Here is a 23,157-nt window from a genome sequence, read left to right on the forward strand (position 1 = left end):
ACAGTTACTAAGTGCAACTAAACAATAATCCCTGTTCAAGCTAATCAGAAAGGAAAACGAAGAGGTAACCTTTTTGATGAATACTAAGAGTGTTCAAAAGAAACCGAAGTTTTGCTTTAACATATTTACCTATTGTACGTCATTGTAAGCACTATCTCGATCAAAGTAGTCCCCTCTACTGGCAATACACCGCTCCCATCATTTTCTTAAATTTTTGAAAAGTCTTTTGGAAAGCAAGTGTCTTGTCACATTGCCCTGAATTTCCTGTATGGTTTGGTTTCAACATCATAGCCATAAACCCATGTCTCATCGCCTGTTATGATTTTCTCAAGGATGTTTTCATTGTCATTTGCAGTGGTTAGCAGTTCTTGGTACTGCTTTCGACACGGGTCTGTTTCTGATCGTCAGTCAGTAAACGCGGCGTAAATTTTTCACTGACACGGAGCACCTCAAAGTTTGTCACTAGGAATTTGATTGAAATTTCTCCGTGAAAGTTTTGTCACGTTTGTAACAAAATTTCACACCCACATGTTGTTATTCAAGCTCATTCATTGTCACTTTGGCACCAATCCAACGAACAGCTAGTGCATGTGCTCACTTCAGTAGCTGAAACTCGCCAACCGATGGTCAGAGTGAACTACAGCAAATGCAATTTTGTTGTCTAAACCTGCTGCTACGTGCGCTTAGTTGCCGCAGCGCGCACCCTCTGCTAGCTAGCGCACTATTTCAGAAGTTCCGTTTCTTTTTGAACACACTTCGTAAACGAATCGACGAATGAAAGGGAAGGGATGCAAGGAACGTGGAACCAGCCAGGCCTCGCATGCCTGAAACCTGAGTGAGAAGAAGCCAGGAATTGTGTAAGGGAGGTTAGATTGTAAAATATAAAGTGAGGAACGTGACATATTATGTAAGTTGAACCAGTGCGAACTTAGTTGAGGGTCTGATGATCATCAATATGCGCATTTTGTAGAAGGATACAAAATAATAATAATTGGCCACAACATCAAGATCTTCATACTGCACCCGTCCACCTCCCGAGTCCCAGACTAGCATTTATCTCAGGGGTGTCGGTTCATTATTTAAATCATCAAATATAAATATAACGGCATAATAGAACACGGGGATGAACGGAGTAACTTAAAATTAAAAGGGGGAAGGCTCGATTGTAACTTGAATTTAAGGACTCCATGATAGGACTAGGAAGTGACTGTTACTTTAAAAAGGGCATCATCTAACTACAATAAAAAGATTATGAGAGTGGTTTCCTTTGAAATAATTTGCCAGAAGGAGCGGTTTATTACGCCATTTGACGTATAAAACTTTGATACACGTGGCAACAATATTTGAATTTACCCACATGTTACATATATAAATCACTTGCCATACCGCAAGTGGTATCAATATCTTGCTGCGTTGCTTCTGAAATAAAATGACATTTTGGAGGTATAATTTACGGATCGATTCCATTTGAATCGAACCGTCACTCAAAGATATAGCTTCCTTCTATCGGGAGCCCGAGCATAACCCACGTTACGGTCGGCTTCCCGATTTAACTAAGATGATGTACTCCGGCTATATACATTTTTCCGAGACCGGTACTCGGACTGGGTAATGTTTCTCGTGAAGTGCGAAAACTGGATTCCACGGACAGTTCCTATCTTACGATATCCAGCTGGTACCATACCAATGAATTAGCATTTACATTTTATTTACATGTGATCTGAATTGTCACCAGTTAGCCTCAGTAGACTACTGACACAGATGAGATAACGAGGAGCGGTGGGAAATACCGTGCCAGTGACCCCCCTCGCATCGCGAGCGAAGTAAACAAACACGCAAGTATGACTGTCACATCGTCCCATACGGAAACCGTACAATAAAAAGATACCAAAAGACTCTAATATTATCACTCTCATTATTCAACATACGAATAGAGGGATATCGTCACCAAATAATTTAATCCACAAAATTATCATCCTCGAAATTATTATTATTATTATTATTATTATTATTATTATTATTATTATTATTATTCAACGGTTCCTGGCACTGTCACGTTTGATTAATATCATCATTATTATGCGGGATGCAAACACAAATGGTTATTACTGTTATTATTATTATATCCCTCTCGTGATTATTATTATTATTAATGAATAGGTGACTCAAGATATTATTATTATTCACGTCACTTAAAAAGGTTATTATCATTAATGGACCGGTCACTTCCGCCAAATTATATATTAAGATATCGGTCGCAATTACAAATTAATTCACTGATCAACCAACGACATCATTACAGTTATTATTATGACAATTATTATTAATCCGACCGCGGTGATTTAACATCGTCCTTACATCGTTATTATTATTATCGGTTGCACATTATCATTTAGATTCCCGTTTAACATCTTTATCAACGCTCAATTAATTAAGGCGGTCCAATCCTTTATCTGCAATATTTATTATTATTATTATCACGACATCATGATCGTCCTCACTCGTTATTACAATGAATACAATATACGACCATTTCTGTGGAATCTGAACTCTCATTATCCTTAGATCCGTTGTATCTCAACGAATAACTGTGCAGTCTATTTATTTCGTACATGCTGTCACGGGTTCGAATTCTACCCGCTGCGTAACTCAGTATTTCTCTGTGACACTGCCCGTACATTTTACACTCATATCAATATCCTAAGTGTCTCTCGTACGGAATTTATTTTCCTCTCTATCTCAATATTCCTCGATTCATTTATTTATTTATCACAGAATTATCAACTGACTTATTTATTCATTTCGGACATCGTACGACCTTTTTTTTATCTGACTGCAAATTCTTTCACATTTTCTATCTCATTTGGATCTATGCCTTAGTTCATTCTCCACAAATAATCGTAACATCTTGAAATTATATTTACCAAAATTTGACAATCATGGTCTCGTAATATTAGCACTACATGTTCCGGCTAATGAATCGCAACTTCAAAACGCGACATTTATACGTAAAAAATATTGGACCGTAATTTAAACCACACGTTCATTAACATGTACGGATTATTAACACCGATCTACATTTCAATATTATTAATCGATCAAATTAAGTTATCTCACACTTTAATTCCAAATTAAAACGACCTCCCGTCATTAAATGATTCCCAATAAACTCAGCACTTGATCACATGAATTATATGAATTATTATTATCTCCAAATCGTATTAAAAAAAATATCTTCACAAAAAAAATAGTTATATTATTTATTTATTATTATTATTAATATTAAAAAAAATAATAATTTCGCCTGTACTACGGTAGTCCACTCTTATTATGTTTAACGCATAACCCCTTTTACAAATTCAATTTATTCTGGCACTAATCACTCCAGATATGATTTACTTGGAAATATTATATTAATCGCATCTCACAAATTTAACAACTTCACTTTGAAAATATGACCATATTAATTTCAACAAAACACACTTGGTATGGCGAAGCTGGATTTTCCTTCCATGTCATTAAATGGCTCGTTAAAATGACAAAACATAAAAGCACATATCGGGTCTTATTTAACTAGCATAATCAAAATCAAATGTAAAGAAAATTATCGACTACAAAGAAAATATGAATGCATGCATGACTTAACGTACTACACTATATATACAAATTTACATCTCCAACAAACTGAATACATAAAAGACCCGATTATTTACATTATTATGATTTACTACTGTCCGTGCTACAAATTTAGGATGGGGTCGTTAAGCGACCCATCTTGTTACAGAAGGTAACCAAGTATAATCAAATTATTCCCATTTTTCCCATCACGATAACATTTCCCAAATATATTTTACAGTTTAGTACTCATCTTAGTTATCGGTATTCCATTGCAGCTTTGCAGACGAGAGGCCTCATCCAGCCCCTCTCTGCGTTTTACTCCTCCATCCTTGATGGCGTAGTTTCACAAAAGATTTCCTGGCACATTATTATTATTTTACACTCATATCTTGATTACCACAAACCTTCACCATTTACTACGTTAACACTGTATACTTTAATTTGGATACAACAAATTTCTATCCTAGACCCAAGAATTTAATATATTTACACTATTTAATCTTCGTCCACCTACCGCACAATGGACCTGGACACGTACGACGAGGTGTCAACTATTTCGCCCGTCGCGATACGCCCGATTTATACGGCATTCTTGACGTGTTCATTACATCGGTTCGGTATAGCTAAGTACAGGCTACTACTTCCTTAAAGTACTGTTCGTCACACAGTCTATTATGTACGTACTTATGGTGATATATTTTATACTACTCTCTTGCAGGGTAATTACTTTACGTCACTGATTATTCATAAATAAAAAAAAACACTATCCTACGTTAACTATTCCCAGATTTAACATGTTGCTTGAGCGCGATCACACTTTACAAACACTGGCGGATGCTCGCGCCATTAAATGACTGTACGTCCGTAGAATTCTAAGTTACCGGCGACCAACAGTTCAGCTCCCGATATTCAATTCACGTGTGCTGGCGACCGTCAATTCAGCTCCAACAATTCAAGACAAGTGTGCTGGCGACCGTCAATTCAGCTCCGTATATATGGATGAAGCCTTTTTCCCGCGGATTTGTTGACGTCATGCCCCTTAGGGAGGGGGTGGATTTTTAATATCGGTACTTGCACTCCGAATTGGAAGTTAAAATTTACATCAAATTAATCCACTCCGCTAGCATATCTGCTGGATAAAATATGAACTCCAGGTGATCACAGATTTAGGAGATATGGATGGATTTCGCTCCTCACATTTCGCGCCTTCGTAAGCGTCTCTGACAACGTGGTCTTCTTTCAGCCAATGAGATTCAAGCTGTCCGGTTTCCAAGAAATCCAGCCTTCAATTTAATTAATTTGCCAATAAGTATTGATTATTTTTCCATGCGTGACATCTAATAAATTCATTACATCCATCCGCGTACTCATATTAATTTATTACTGATTACTTTTGTAGTTACGAAAATATCTCATTCCTCATTCCATAAGATGGTATCACTGAGTCTCCCATCAAATTTTTACTATTGGCCGGCAAGCGGTCACGTGATTTAAATCTCCACCTGCTCGAACTTAGGCTAGCGAACGTACACTCAGCCGCTGTAATTTTCCATGAGGTCATGGAATTTCCGTCCTACCAAAAATATCCCAAGGTCTTACTCATGTGGTGGGTTTTCTTTGTATGACTCTCCCCCTTCCTCTTTCTGACCAAGACTTATTTGTGGACTCTGTATTTACTTGTACGCCAACTAATGATATTCCCTGCTGTGAAGTAGCTAAAAGTTGTCGTGTTGAGCTAATCCGTCAGGCTCCAGTCTGTCGTCCTTCCTTCGCTCTGATTTCAACATTACATAAACGAAATATTTTCAAATACACTCCTCTGTATTTCAATAAATGTCTCATATTATTTTACCGATCAAATCATGATTGATTATGGGCCTAAGTCACTCGGGTTCAATACTACCCTTTGCAAAATCATTTCATTAGAACCTAGTTTCTCATTTGATCTGCAATTTACTCTGTCTCTGTCTTCTCAGTCGCAAAAAAAATCTACTTGTCTGAAAGAAACACATGATGTGTTGGGCAGGCATTTTATTGACACATCATTTAGATAAGTGATGAAGTGAAATGAAGTATCCCTGAAATTAATTGACATTAGTGCTGTACAGGACGTTCACAGTCTCTACTCAACCTCACGTACAATTTTCTTACAGAATTTACAGTAAAACTATACACCTACTCCTACATATAGTGTATCGTGATATTACGAACACTGAAGCTAACGTTGAACAAAGGGCATATACAATACAATACAATGGATTTATTTTGTCTGGCAAGATTAAGGCCATTAGGCCCTCTCTTCCATCTAACCAGAAAATACAGTTTCTACATGTGAAAAATTGAAATAAATACACTTACAATTGAAATATCTTGCAACTACTAAACAATACAATATTATGATAGATAATAAAAAGTAAAAATAGGAAAAAATAGGAGAATGTTGATGATGATGATGGTGATGATGATGAAGATGATTATTTACAAAATTATGACATGATTACCTAATTTCTATTAACGTTGGTAATAACAGTGGGATTTTATAAAGTCGACAGTTTGAGGAAGGCTAAATCTACAATATTTTCACAGCATTACTTAGTAGGTAGCGGTGACAAAGTTGCCTAAAACTAGCAGGTGAGATTCCTCTGACAGAGACGTTAGCCCATTTTCGTGCCGAAGAAATAACAAATGAGTTGCGTATCGTGCGGTGCGGTGAGGTGGAATAGATAAGAGTGTATCAGATTTTGACCGTGCTCCGAAACTGTGATTGGATGAGAGGTGGTGAAATTGACTGTGCAAGTAGGGAGGTGAGCATGAGGAAAGTATTCGACGAAGAAGGCATAAAGCATGAAGATTACGGCGCTGTTTGAGTTTTAGCCAGCCGAGTTCATCGTAGGCAGGTGTAACATGGTCAAAGTAACGTAGGTCATATATATGGAGAACACAGGCGTTTTGCGCGCGTTGTAGTTTGTCGTTAAGAGTAGCAGTCAGGTCGTTGTACACGCCGTCACAGTAGTCGAAATGAGGTAATACCAGAGTGAAAATGAGGCGTTCTTTTAATACTCGAGAAAATATGTTGCGGAATATTCTCAGTGAGTTAAATGTCGCAAATACTTTCCTGGAGATGCTGGTAACCTGCTGCTTCCAAGAAATATGTTCGTCTATCATAACGCCGAGATCTTTGACAGATTCACTGAAATCAATGGGTGAATTTTGTAGGTAGAGTTTTGGTAACGTGAATTTGCTTATAGTTTTTGAACAAAGCCAAGGATGTGAAATTATTATAGCTTGAGATTTTACGTTATTTAATCTAGGTCCATGCATGTCAGTCCAGTTACAGATAAACAGGTTATGTAAATGTTCCATGTTTCATAGAATTTATTGATATGTTGGAAAAAACCCTCGAAGATGTGTTTGTAAATTAGAGATCTGTAAAATTCAACAGAAACTTTATGGACAATAGTTCGACCACATTACTGAAATAAATAAAAGACTACTTTAAATAGGTCTTATAAAAATTGATGTTATGAAAAACATTGGATTTAAAATAAAGGAAACACGTAGGCCTACACAGAAAAATCGACCCACTAACAAAGCTGTTAATCAGTCCAAATACCTCGGAAGCGAATGTACGGAGGATTTCAGAAGTAAAACAGGAATGGTCAGGAGGATAAACCAAGGGTAACGTTCGTACAAAAAACGATACAAATGACGTATCGTACAATGTTACTTTCGAACCTTCACACTGTTACAAATACTTCGCTTTGTTTTCATATAAAACCTCTGGGAGTAGAGATGGTAAGAGAATTAGCAACGTTGCCATTGGCCTGATGGATGGATTTTATTTCCATCTTTTAATGCAGGCCAGGTCAAAATGTAGCTTCCACTGATTTTTGTGACATTATGGAACCTGCTATGGTACGGATGGTACAAAGAATTCATATTCCAAGTACAATTGTGCATTTGTGTTATAAAAGATGCTATTCATAAAGCTAAATGTAGTGAAAAACTGCTTTTTATTTTCAAGTGAGGAAAGCAGTGGAAAATTTACATACACCACATCACGCGTGTACACCTCATAATAGTACCACAATTGGTTTTAAGACTTAACATATATGAAGTCAGACAATGTTATTTTGTGCATCGTCGATGAAGTAGCTGTGCGTTTTGGGTCACGTAACTCTCACCTTGCATTCCGTAGATAGTAAGGTTGTTTTTTTTTTCTTTCTATAAGTTGCTTTACGTCGCACCGACTCAGGTCTTATGGCGACGATGGGACAGGAAAGGGCTAGGAGTGGGGAGGAAGTGGCCTGCCTTAATTAGGTACAGCCCCAGCATTTGCCTGGTGTGAAAATGAGAAACCACGGAAAACCATCTTCAGCGCTGCCGACAGTGGGGTTCGAACCCGCTATCTCCCGGATGCGAGCTCACAGCTCCACACTCCTAACCACACGGCCAACTCGCCCGGTAAGCCAGCAACTAAGCCACTGACCTAATCACGCGCCCCACCTTCATAAAGTGAATATTGAATTCAAATATATTGATACTCAATAATTACACAGCATATGTATTTGTAGTGCAAACATATTGGTATCGGTAAATATGCCGATGTGGTTTTATTTACAAAACCTGCTTTGCTTCCGTCAGAGGTAGCAGTAACATAGATGTGAGCTACGACGATAGAGTCATGATGAAGTAAACAGCCCACAGTGTGTTACTCCGTGTACTGGTAAAGTACATACAGCTATGTGAGCACTACTTGCGTACATTGGAATTAATTAAATTTGTTCGCCGTATGGAATGTGACAATTTGAATTTAAATTTTCTTACGTAAATATGGAGTACATTCTAGTGAGCTTGATGGAAAACGTAAGCGTACCGTATTTAAAGTAAAAAAAATTAGTTATAAAATTGTGAAAATGCACGATGGTCGCTATATTACGCTAACTACTGTACCCAGAAAGTTGACAATAAATTAATAATTCTTGAGCGTATAGCACCATTGAACACTTAGTGCTGTAGTATCGAAAAATATGTACAGAAAGATATTGTACACTGAGGATCTATCTGCAAAAAATCAGAAATTTTTCAGTCATATTATATCATGGATAATTCTTAATATTGCTGCCTAGCAGCGTACTTCACACTGCCTTGCCTACCCATTTTGCAAGCTTTCTCATGTGATGGATACCGATCTGGTCACCTAATCAGAAATTGGTATTAATATTAACGCACAATCGTAGTGACTACCAGTACTTCCGCTGGGAAAACAGGTGGTGGTCAACTGAGCAGCCGAAACAGTGCTGAAGTGGCAAGGAATTTATTCTAGTTATCCATGAATTTACTACTTTCCTACCTGTTTTGTAAGTAGTTTAACTCTTCTAAAGACGTGTGTTACATCATGTGGCTTATCCTGCGTTTACTTGCCTTTACTTGCTTATTCGATTCCCTTGTTTCTGTACAATCTACCTTATTCACGACTACAACAATAGTATGTTTACAATTTCAAGGGAACGTGTAAATTTCTCATTTCCTATTGTCTTTCTCTTACTATGCCCTCTCCCTCATTCATTGATAAATATTTAAGAATTCCTCTCCAAATATCAATGATAAGGACGACCATATAACCGATTTTTCCAACACTTAAAACAAAATTTATCATCAATATGCTGGCAAAGAAATAAAATAATAATATTAATAATAATAATAATAATAATAATAATAATAATAATGTTTTTTTGTTTCTTTGTCCAACCCTTGTACCATTTCTCTACGGAGTCGGGTATGAGGTGGGATGAATCTGTCGTGGCGGGTTTTTATGACCGGATTCCCTTCCTGACGTCAAGCTCATCAGAGGAGTTATGAGATGAAATTAATGACGTGATATATGATAGTAGGAATGGAGAGGGTGCCGACACATAGCCTACTCCTGTCGAAGAACACCAAGGGATCTGCTCAAGGCTTAAGGTCTCCATCGGACGGAAGAATTACCATCGACAGAGTTATATACCCTCATTCCATATGAGCATTACGGAGAGGTTTGGAATTTAATATGTGCTTTTGGCACGCAATCTAGTGACTAGAAATTGTATACCACCACCTCCCCTACGCTGCCGGCCAACATTCTGATGGTGAAATTATTTTCTACCAACGGGTCTTGAATAATAATGAAAATAATAATTGCGCCTTCGCTATGGCCATCTATGGCACTTTATAGCCGTCTTCTCTGATTTGCTCCAGTTACTTAGAGTGCGGCTTGACCGTGGCTTGATAGGGCTTGGGGGCAGGGTGCGGCCGGCTTAAAGAATATTCAGCGCTACAAGGTGATTACAGAATTTACCTAAACTTGATATAGGCTTTTGGGCTTACGTTGTGTCAAGAAAATAAGATGAAATTCTTTACGTTTCGCAGAGAACTTTGCTCTGCGTCATCAGAAGAAATCTCGACTGACCACGGGAAAGGCTTCTCAAATTATGAGCTTTGAATTTATACGTTGCAATAGAAGTGGAAATGGTACGTTCATTCGTCACCAGATGGCTCCCCGGACGAGATACAGCGCTAGCGTTCGAAGTGGAAGCTGAGGGAACCATCATTATCAGGCTGAGAGGGTCGCATAACATAACAGATGTACGCAACATATGATATTGGCAGGTGTATGACACTGACAAAAGCGCGGAATGAAATGTTTGGCGATGAGGAACGTACGAATTTGGTGGAAAACTCCGAAACGAATTAACAATAGTGAAGGGACAGGGAGGGGAACTACCTACGTAAATCCTTAATGGCCTGCAAGCAGGTATTACTTAATTGATAGCCAGTGTCCTGTTGAAATTTTTAGGATTTCTACATATTTCCACTGCTTCCCATGTAACCCTGGACCTGTAGTTTCTAGTGTGGGTAAGAGCTCAAGCATCTTGGAAAATGACATCAAGACCCGACGTGCTCAGCTACTGCTGATTTGTTCGGCTGGTTGAGACGAATATTACGTTCATGTACCTTGATATGGGTACCAATGGACCGAGATGTTTGGCTAATGTATACCTCAGAGCAAGTGCAGGGAATTTCGTATGTTCCAGTATGTAAAAGTGGGGACAACCTGTCCCAGACTGTGAGCAATTGAGGACCGTTTTTGCAAAACTTGCTTTCTGCAAAAAATTGGAAATTTACTTTTCTATTGATTCACATTCATATTGAAGTCCTCTATAGGATGGTGAAACCTGTTTTTGTATAACTTGCTTCTTGCTGCAGTAATAGTCGATAAAATTTAGCGAGCTTTTGCAAAACTAGCTTTCTACTACTTAAGAGTTACAGCAAAACTTGCTTTCTACAGGAATGATTTTCATTTTGAAGTCATTGAAACTGTTAATCTTTATAACTGCATGGATTTGGTTTAAAATTAATACGACAATGGTCCTCTTTTTGGTGTTAATAAATATCTGATAAAATTAGAATGATACTATTTTCCTTTCTTTTTGTGGTTTCTTTTATATTCATAAAGCGTATATACCAAAGACAATGTTTAAATTATTTTGAAGACTATGATGTCGAATAATTTTGAGTGAAAGGTGGATAAAATGTCCATGTAAATAAATTTCATAGAACAAGAATAACATTCTCTTCTGAATTAACTGATGGTGGTGGTGATTATTGTTTTAAGAGGAAGTACAACTAGGCAACCATCCTCTACATAACACTAATCAGAGGGAAAACAGGAAGGGATCCGACACTTCGAAAAATGAAGGTATCGGCCAAAGGAAGACAAAGGCTACGAAGGGCATGAAAATGAGAGACTCCCTAGCCCTCCATACGTAATACCGTCGGGGTCCGAAAAGAACAAGAGTTGACCAAGGGAGGTCGAATAGGATAGATGAAAGTGAGGAGCCTGGAACAATTAAGTGGAAACAATGCCAGGGCTCAGCTAAGGGCCCCGTGGTCGCCAACCCTGTCTCCAAAGTTCAGAGCCCCTGGGGCCCCTTTTAGTCACCTCTTACGACAGGCAGGGGATACCGATATTCATCAGAGTGTACAGATCAGAAATTGCAGGAATGGTGTACTGTAAAACTTACACTGTTATTAAATATGTTTAATTGATGGAAAAACCAAGATAACTCATGTTTTAGTAAGATTACTAACACTTTCTTCACTAATATTTTGTGTAGAATGCAAGTTTTGAAAGAACTGTTGACTTTTGAACCCTCATACAGTGTACAATTCTTAAATTAAATAAAACCCAAAGATCACCGTGTAATAAGCACTAATATTATTATAAAGTTGATCAACAAAAAAGAAAGTTTATAACTAAAAAGCCCTTCTTGGAAAACAGTTTTTTGTCTCTCCTGAAAAAATTCACTTTTTCACAAAGCAAGTTTTGCAAAAACGGTCCTCAATTTTAGTGACGGTGCCAAACACGGTTTTTATATTGCGTTTGCGGAGGACCTTGGCAATTCGATCTGTGGTGTTCTAAATATGTGATTGTGCCTGCGAGTACTTCGAGGGGAGGCTTTCAGCAGTTTTCTTAGTATCTAACATGTAATATATTCTTTTGGGGCTGAAATGTAAGACCTTCTGCGCAGTCTTCGGACTCTATTTTATTCCCTACTGAGAAAATATAAATGTAAGGGAGTACGAGAGGGGAACCCCAGATCTCTCCCCTTCAACTTTTAACCTCTAAATTTTGGATACCTGTCTCGGATTTTAATGTTTCCTCCTGTTCCCACGTAGGTTATCGTCTCTTCCAGAATGTTCGCTAAAGAATGCCAGTGTTTCGCCTTCTTGCCTTTTGTTAATGTCCTTATTTATTGTAAGCAAAGTCATCTGCGTACAGGCCATGAAGGCCCATGGAGGGGTGGAAGGTAAAGACTTCCACTATCCGTAACCTCGGCACTTGGTGGGGTAGAGTGGTTAGCTCTACGCCCGGCCGCCTTTGCCCCCCGGAATTAACCTGGTTAATTACCTGGTGTAGACTGAGTGAACCTCAAGGCCATATGTACCTACGGAAGTGGAAACCTCGTTTCTTAAATTTTACCACTTCCTGACGGGGATTCGAATCCACCTCCTTCCGGGCGAACCGAGCACGCCTTTACCACCTCGGCCAGGCAGCCCCTCTTGTAGTGTGGATAATTATACCCCTGTATATTCTTTATAGTTCTTAGAGTAACCGTGTCTACATTTTGGTTCCCTTTAGGAATAGTACTTAAACTAATGGTGGAACTTTGTAATAGGTAAGCCCACCATGGGACAACCAGTGTATGAACACTTTGAATTGGGGTCACCCTTGGGTTACTGAGTGTAACGGAGTTTCTGAACAGAAATTGACTGCTTGACTGAGCGTAGCCTCTTTTGTATCCTGGAGCTGAGACTGCTATAATATTGTACCTGTCAGGATTAACTATTCTCCTTCGTATGTAAGTTAACGGCTGGGAGTTTCTCCCAATTTATTTTGTTCCTGATTTAGGACTTCTAAGTCCAATGCATTCTTGGAGGTGACGATCTCGTTGTTAATATTTCAACTGTTTCTTGTTACGTCATTGAGTTACTCTTTCTGAATGTTAAGAAAGGAAAGAAAGAACATTTCCAAATTTTGTAAACATAAAAGTTTTCAATAAATGATTCTCTGTCCAGCCATTCAACCCAGACAGTTGTTATTCCTCTGCGAGCTACTGAATCACGGAAACAACAACAATAACAACAATAATAATAATAATAATAATAATAATAATAATAATAAATTTTGTGAGACTATTGATCGCCTCGTACAGTACTTGTATGTCAGACCCTTCGATGGGGTTCGGTGGCATACACCGCGTATTGGGAAACTGCGTGCTTTCGTGGTGCAGAATGGAGTTACTTGCTAGTGTTACGTATAAGTTGCAAGGATGTTGGAGATAGCACGAGCGTCCAATCCACGAGGCAAGGGAATTAACCATTTAAATAAAACCACAGTCCTGGCCGGGAATCAAACCCGGTTTCTTCTGAAACGAAAGCCACTAGGCTGACCACAGCCGGACATGGACTTAGTAAAACGATAACAATGATATCCACCACATTAGTTATTGGCCAGTTAGGTACTCTAAAATTGTACGTTCAGACGCTTCGCACAAATTTCGCCGTTCCTATATGCAGCTCTACAGTGGAAACGAAATCTATTCGAGGGCTACTAATGTTGAATTAATTTTGTCAATTTCAATTTACGCAGTTCTTCGAGATTTAGCAGAAAACATTAGTCCAACACTCTAGCGCAGATACAGCTAAGTAGCTGTTTGCCATATTAGCAGTTGAATTAATTATAGGGGATATTCGTACAAAATATAACACATGTGGAGAGCTATGGTTTGTAATCCTTAATATGATTTAAGGAGTATGATGACGATTAATTACTGCTACTTCCTTCATGAGCTTAGCATATTGTGGTACAGAATAGTTATGAAGTCACTGCATGGTACATTGTCAACTGTAGCATCATGCCGAAACTGTTTCAGCATTGGAAGTGAGATCTACCAACAACCAGTCCTTGTCAGTGTTAATACTTTCAAACAGTATAAACTTCAAACAACATATTCCTTCATCATGCCTTGCCAGGGGTTCGGTTGTGCTATACTTTTCAGTAGAAGAACAGGTTCGATCAATCAGTCAATCAACATTAATCTTCAATAAGGGCTGTCTCACAGCTGGCTGATTTGCTATCAGTTTAACTAGCCTTCGAATAATTAAGAAAATGGATATTTATCAAATATGGCCCTTGATGAATTATTCAAATTCCCAATTCATCCACATAAGAAAGGATATTTGCTCCAATTTTCCCCCATGAGTCCAACTTTACCATTATATTTCGATCAATCCTACTATACAAAGCTCCACTCGAGTTTATTTGTCTAGACTGCCAATGTGAACTCACGCCATCTCTCCACTGACCGCTCGGAACTTACCATTTCGAATAACTCGTATTCTTACCCCCAGTCTTTCCAGTTCAAAGTTTTCAACACATTTGCCAGAAATCACTCAAAACATTTCGTTCTGTTTGGATCATTTCCGGTTCTCTAATCAAGTAATCCTGGTGTGAGTCCTCTATAATGAAATCATATACTACATGGGGTTTACTAGAGACATATTCTCTCTTTTCATCCTTAATATAGCTCCTAAATACCCACAAAAGCATATGAAGGGATCTGTAAACTTTATTTAAAATGTGATTCAAAAATAAAGATCTTTCGTTTTATTAACCCCTAAGTACATACAGTGACCCCATGTGGTACATTTTACCCCATTAACACAGTAATTAACCCTCCGTTAAACGCGCGCTCTGTTGTAACACCACTACACGCGCGAGGACTGACAGTCCGCGATTGTTTGTAAGCTTCCATTCCTTTCATTTCAATTCTTTTTTCAAGAATTCCTTATTTCTCTCTTTTTTCAATCTGTCTTACATCGTAATGACTTTATTTTGATTTTATTTATTTTGATAAATGTATATATAATGTACATTTACAAGAACATTTCAGTCCTTTAGGATAAATTAGAAGTTATCAACTGCAAATCACAGGACTTAGCAAAACTAATTGTAAATTAACAATAATTGGTTATTAATTTACTCCTGGAATAAAATTATAATCGTTACATTCTATTAATTGACGTATATCGCACGGAAGAAGTCACGACGTCGTGATGTCCTTGCCATGGAGTAAGTGCATATCATTTCACCCACCTTATCAACGCCCAACTTCGTGTCATTATAGGTAACCATTGAGGGTTTTGATCCATCTGAATCGTCATCAATATAATGGTCTTCATGGAAAGTAGATAGAACCAATAGAACTTTATCTTTCCTTGACGTATGGCACAAGAGTATATATAGCGATTTATGCATGTTACGATTTCTTGTAGCATTTCGTCGGTAAAGAACAATTGCAGAGCTTCAACTGGCGTCTCAGTATTCATGGCAACTCCTAATACTCCAGGCAAGTGTTTTATAATGTTATGTTCAGGTTGCCTGACCCTTCTATTGCAGGGCGATGATTCCACTCGGCCCCGTCCTTTCCAACATATATTCCATGCTGTTCACTTTCAGTCACGTCCTCTTCGTACGTGGACTGTTTGCTCTCAGAATTATGATCCACTATCGTTTACGACGTCCCGATCATTATCATCACTTGCACCAACTTAATCGTCGTCCAATGACTGCTCGATTTGATCCATAACTCTCGGAATAAATCGCACCAAGTGGAAAGAGGACGCAATATAATTATTCATAGCTCATTTTTTAATATCGTGTTTATCCCACGGTAAATAATCACAAGTAGAAAATATATCAAAATGAGCCCACTACTATACTTGTAGGTAATAAAAGTATATAATTTTATAATAAATAATAACGGAAGAATTGACGACTTACCAAAAGAGTGAGTAAGATTAACAACTCACCAATACACGCCTGCGGACTCAGACTCCGCAAGTCTGCAGTTGACAATATAAACTTCTGTAATCAACAGCTCGGCGATTACTCAGACATTCTCATGCCGTCACGGCCTTTGTGTTGTTGCAGAAGGAAGCTACAAGAAGGCAGCCCGTTCTGCCTTGCATTTTCGGTCTATGATACCAAAGAATAATAAAGTGCGGACTCTCACTCCGCGGCGCGTGTAACGAAGGGTTAAAACTGAAAGGCCTTTTTCTCTTAGGGAAAATCAAAGTCTGAATATTATTCCGTTTACCGTTATACCATTGTCTGCTGTCCATCTCACAACACTCTTGAGCTTTTTGCTGTCGGTCACAACCCTGTAACTTATTTTGTAAACTATGCATTACATCAACTGCAGAAAGCCTTATCTGTGATTCCAGTTTTCTACCCGTACCGTACATGTACACAAAAAATATATATTTCCAATTACACTGCGTTGAGAAACCCCCATATTATTCATTACAGCATCAGACGATGCTTCGCCTTTTCTAATTCTGTGAATTCTATTTCCTAGAAATACAGCCTATAGTTCAATAGCCCTCATGTTCGTCAGTAGTCTTGAATGATCTACCTAATCAAAAGACTTGGATAAGTCAATAACTGTACAGTACATATGATATCCTGATTTTGAAAAATCTGTTATCCCTTTCTGGAATCCTACAAGTTGAACGTCATTGGAATAAACTGTCCTAAACCCTGTTTTTTGTCAAACCACTTAGAAATGTTCGCTAAATTATATTCATAAACAGTGCTTTCCCAGGGTTTGAAATTAATAGATGTCAAGTTGACTGTCCTGTAATTATCCGATTTATGTTTATCACCCATTCCTCTATACACTGGGGTTACTATAGCTAATATAGCTACTCACAATATATTTGGTATAGTTCCTTCATGCAAAACAGTAATTAAATAAATATTTCAGATCGATGGCCTAGAATGAATACCTCGTATCTCACAAAGTTCTTCCTATCTATTATTTCACTTAAGACTGGTCACGCCTTCCAGCCACATCTGGGTATGCAGTCCATCAGAACAATGTTCGTTGGGTATATTTTCCTATGCTTACTCGTAAAGGAAAATGAACCTTATAAAACTTATACTCTAGGAGTTAGTAAATTTGTCACACAAACATGCTTTCCTATAGTACGGTAAGGTAAGGTTCATTTTCTTTCACACACCTGCATAGGAAAAAAGAACACAACGTACATTGTTCTGATGGACTGCATATCCATGTGTGGCTGGGAGGCGTGGCGAGTCTTAAGGGAAAAATTGGATAGGAAGAACTTTGTGAGATACGAGGTATTCATTCTAGGCCGTCGAGATACGGCGTACGGTATTCCATCTGCTTTTGTATCCTTCGACTTTCGATATTTTATCTGTTAAATTTCAATATTAATGACCTCCACCACCAGGACATTAGAATTAGTGTTAGAAAATAAAATGACTTTTGGCTTTTAGTGCAGGGAAATATCCGACGACTTCGGCTCGCCAGGTGCAGGTCTTTTGATTTGACGCTCGAAGGTGACCTGCACGTCGTGATGACGATGAAATGATGATGAAGAAGACACATACATCCATCCTCCGTGTCAGCGGAATTAACCAATGATGGTTAACATTCCCGACCCTGCCGGAAATCGAACGTGGGACACCTGTGACCAAAGGCCAGCACGCTAACCATTTAGCCATGGAGCCGGACAATATTAGTGTTAGTATTATTTATTTACCACAGTTCTGTTCAGAAATGTTTAAGGTCTACAGAAAAAGGGCGAGACTCCACGTTCATATAAAATGTTCCCTAAATATATCATAAGATGACATACTATTTACACAGTTTGCAAAATACTGAAATAGTACTGTGCAATATATATATAATGTCCTACTGCTCATTAATTCTGTCTATCGATAGTCGGCTAATAATTCATTCATTCATTCATTCGATCATTCCTGCGCTCGCATACTTTCTTTCACTCTACCAAACACCCACTCATTCACCCACACACTCACAGACGATGAGCAGTTTAATTAAATTACATTTTTTCGTCATATACTGTACATTTGGAATTTTGGAACCAACTTGTAACCAACTGTGTTTACATATCGCCGACCGAATACTGTATAAGTCCTCCCATAAACATTCCTCTTGTTCATTAATGATCTCTGGAATGTCCTGCCTGTTCCTACTTTAAAATATCTCTGACGGCCATTTACGTCTGGCACCATGTTATCCTTAGCTGGTTAAATGTAAGATAGTGCCTTGAGCCGTTACTTATCCACAAATAAACACGAATTACTTACTTTCTTACATTTTTGTTAAATTCAATTTCCTTCCACGTTTATTAAATCTCGCGTTACTTCCACAAGTTTTTCAAACTTTCTTCTTCTTTTCGATGTGGCCTTCTAGGGACCACATGTCAATTTCAATTCAATTATTCATAATTTGTTGTATTACCTTCCGTTCCTTCCAATATTCTTTCATCCTTTCAGTATGCTGTTTCTTTCTCTCTTCGGACCACTTCGCACCAGGTTTCTTGTTCCGTTTTCCTTGGAATCTTTCCATACTTTCTACCCTCTTTCTAAAAATCTTTCTGTCTGTAGTTTCTCCTTCTCTTATGCTATTCCTCCCTAAATCATTCTTTGCTTAATGAATCCAGCGAGTTGTTGCCTTTTTCTTCCAAAGGAACTTGAAACTCCTTTTTGTTCATCTAGAATAATCCATTCTGTAAATATGTCCCCCCCAAAAAATTGCAATCTCCTTTTATTTCTTATGGTTTCTGTTTTTTTTCTATGTTCCTGTTTATTTCAATATTAGATCTTAATTTCCATACTACCGAGCTCGATAGCTGCAGTCGCTTAAGTGCGGCCAGTATCCAGTATTCGGGAGATAGTAGGTTCGAACCCCACTGTCGGCGGCCCTGAAAATGGTTTTCCGTGGTTTCCCATTTTCACACCAGGCAAATGCTGGGGCTGTAGCTTAGTTAAGGCCACGGCCGCTTCCTTCCAACTCCTAGCCCTTTCCCGTCCCATCGTCGCTATAAGACCTATCTGTGTCGGTGCGACGTAAAGCAACTAGCAAAAAAAATTATAAAAATAAATTTCCATACTTCTATTGTTTTCACAGAGCCTAAGATTTTTCTCATGATTCTCCTTTCTAGTACCTCAAGTTTATCTATCCTATAGTTTAGTACCAGGCATTCGCTTGCATATAGGCCTTCAGGTTTCACCACTGTAGCGTAGTGCCTTATTTTAAGATTTTTTGGTAGACACGTTTTGTTGTAAAAATTCTTTGTGATACCGTATGCCCTTTCCATCTTGTGTACCTCTTCTTCTACTGAAGATTTGTCTAAACCATTTTCTCGAATTATTTCTCCAAGATATTTGAATTTCGTTACTCGTTGCACTGCACCAGTATCTGTGGTCAAATATTTTGGAGCATTCTTGATGTTTGTAATACATTTTGTTTTTTCTACGGAGATTCTCAAACTTGTCTTGTTGGCTATTTCTTCTAAGGGATTTATTTGTGTTATTGCACTTGTTAGGTTTTCTGACAGTATAACAAAATAGTCTGCAAATGCTAGGCTATTTATTTGTGTTTCAGTGCCTTTGTTTCTTCTGCGCAAAGTTATAGGGAAAATGTTATGTTCTTTTATCTTTGCAGTTCAAATTCTTACAATTTTCTGTAGAACACAGTGGAATACGTCACCTTGCCGTACTCCTGTGTTTATATTAATAGGTTTTGATAACTCATCCATAAATTTCACCTTTTAAATTGTGTCAGTAAGGGTTTCACGTATTAGGTTTACCAATTTAGTTTTAACTCCAAATTCACGAATTGTTTTATCTATGGTTTCTCTATCAACCGAGTCAAAGGCCTTTTTAAAATCTACAAAGGTCGCAACAGTGTCCTTTGAATTCAATATCCTATGGCGAATTATGGATTTTAAGTTAAATATTTGTTCTGAACAACACGTGCCTTTTCGAAATCCAGCTTGATATTCACCCAGTTGCTTGTCAAGTAATGTTTCTACTCTATTCAGCAATACCTTGTATTCAATTTGCAGGATTTCTCTATAGTTTTCAACCTTTGGATTGTCTCCATTTTTATGCATTGAATGTAGTTGACCCTCTTTCTGTTCTTCTGGAATCCTCTCTGTTCTCCAAATATCCTCAAAGATTAACTGCAGCTCTTCAATGATTTTTGCATGAGACCATTTGAAAAGTTTAGCTGTTATGGAGTCTTCTCCATTAGCTTTATTATTTTTCAGATTTTTAATTCTCTAATTCCTTCAGCAGTGGGTGGTATATCTTCTTCCAGATTTTCAGTTATTTGAGAGAATTCCGACTTATGGACAGGCTCAGGGCAGCTCAAATGTTGATCAAAGTGCTTCGCAAGTATTTCACAATTCTCATCATTGCTTAGTCCAAGTCTAACATTTTCATCTTTGAAGCATATGTTAGGCGCTTGATACCCCTTTAATTGACTCTTAAATGTGTGGTGGAAATTTCGAGAGTTAATTTAACAAAGCTACCTTGCAGATCAATTTATGATTTTTCAAAAGATCTTTTAACTCCCCTTATTATTCTAGCAGTGACCTTCCTTTGCTGCTTGAATTGATCATATTGCTCAATATTTCCAGAGGATTTCCACTTTTTCCATTGTTTAATTCTGTCTTGTAACGCATCTTCACATATTTGATTAAACCAATGTTTCTTTTTAGGTTTGACTAGCCCAAATATTTTCTGGGCTGCATTAGTTATGTCTTTAGATAAATCTTTCCACTTACCATTATGAGATACTTTTATTTCTTCCTGTCCGGCTCCATGGCTAAATGGTTAGCGTGCTGGCCTTTGGTCACAGGGGTCCCGGGTTCGATTCCCGGCAGGATCGGGAATTTTAACCTTAATTGGTTAATTTCGCTGCACGGGGGCTGGGTGTATGTGTCGTCTTCATCATCATTTCATCCTCATCACGACGCGCAGATCACCTACGGGTGTCAAATCAAAAGACCTGCACCTGGCGAGCCGAACATGTCCTCGGACACTCCCGGCACTAAAAGCCATACGCCATTTCATTTATTTCTTCCTGAAATGTTTCCAATGTTTCTTGTCTGATTTGGAGTCTATTTGTGTTATATTTGTTTACTCTTTCCCTTCTGTGATTTCTGTTGGGTAAGACTTTTTTTAGACATGTAGTTATCGGAATCAAATTCTTTGCTTCTTACATCCTTGGCATTATTAATTTCATTCATGTTTCTTATGGATATGGCTACATAATTTCCTGAAGAAAGTTGAAAAGCTGAAAGTTTTTACAGAGAGCGTTTAATCTCATTCCATTGATGTTTGTTCATTGTTGTGCAGCATATCGTCACTGCCGGGACAAAACCTCATATGTGAAATATTTTCGCTTAGTATTTCGGCCGATAAGGTTCTGTCATCTAAGGTGCAATATTGCGTGAATGTTGTCAGGGCACTCTCGCTATTCATAATGTATGTGCTGCGTGTCTGTAAATCTCCAAAAATATTATCACATAGTAGGTTTTGTCCCGGCAACGACGATATTGTCCCACTATTGGTGTATGAATTCTCTCTCTTCCTACTTGGGCATTGAAATCTCCAACTAATATCACTACATTTGATTTTGGAATCCTAGATAACTCTTCATCTAGGAGTGTCCAGAAGTCCTCTACTTATTTGGGTTCTTTTTGTTGTCTTCATTTATTGGTGCATGACAGTTAGCAAAAGTATAATATTTTTGCATTTCAGTGTTAAAAGTTGTTTGCAGGCACTTTGAATGTAAATTCCTTGTTGAAGGTTGGTACACAGGAGGAATTAGAACTACTTGTAGATAGAAACGAAATCCAAATTTTAACAATTTTTGGATGAGAATGTGACAGAAACGAAAGATTGAATTCAGTTACATTGTCTAATAATCTTTTATGGACCTAAAAGGCTGTTCCCAAGAGTGGCATTTCTTTTATAATTTTAATCGCAGGTTTACCATTAAAGATTCGATAATCTTTCGTTTCTGCCATATTCTCAACCCAAAATCTCGTCTCTTGTACTGCTAAAATTTGGATTTCGTTTCTATCCAGAGGTAGTTTTAATTCCTTCTGTTTAACAACCTTCAATAAAGAATTTACATTCAAAGTTCCTGCAAATACTTTAAACTTAAGTCTGAATGGATTTCAAGGAAGCTTCGACTCAACCTTATTGCAGAGGTTGGGACTCCCCAGAACCCTAGGTACCGATGCATTGCATAACGCAATGGTGGATTTCTCTTCCGAGCTGCCAACTCGGATAGTGCTTTCTTTCAGCGACTTTTCTATTCTGCATCAAATTGATCTGAAATGAAACTTTTTTGTGGTTGACTCCACTAGGTTCTTCCGCTCTCTCAGCCGTTGAGAAATGAGATTCTTCTTCTGCCTTTGACACTGTTGACCGTTTTTCTCTTGACTTCAGTTGATCCGCAGGTGCTTATTTGGCATTGCCTTATTCACCCGCATCTCTTTCTTAAATTATTTATACCTCTATCCACAGTGCGCCTTTACCATTCCTTACCATCATTGAAGGTACAGACTTATTTTTATGCTCCTCGACAATTGGTTTAAAACCATTCCATAGGCAGTTTACACTTTTAATCAATATCTTCTACTCATCAAAATGACTTTCTTTAAACTGCCCATGTCTCCCACCCTACTCACCGTAGCAAAACCCAGCCTCATTCAACGATTCGTAACACCAAATACACTCCCTCCACAACTCATAAAACTAATTCAAGAGAACCACATTTAAAAGAACACGATTACTGTAAAATAAAATAGAATTTAATCGACTACGGTCTAAATCAAAAAGAGAATTAATTAAACATACAACCAGTAACTGAACTAAAAAACTTTCAAATATAACTACAAATAATAATAATAATAATAATAATAATAATAATAATAATAATAATAATAATAATAATAATAATAATAATAATAATAGTAATAATAATAATAATAAAAATACAAATAATGTATGGAAAACTACTAAAATATTAACTTGTATTTTCCACTTGGTGAGTCAGGGTTTGAGCCTGTATTAGGCTAGTG

Source organism: Anabrus simplex, chromosome 1 (assembly GCF_040414725.1).
Source record: "Anabrus simplex isolate iqAnaSimp1 chromosome 1, ASM4041472v1, whole genome shotgun sequence".
Lineage (NCBI taxonomy): Eukaryota > Metazoa > Arthropoda > Insecta > Orthoptera > Tettigoniidae > Anabrus > Anabrus simplex.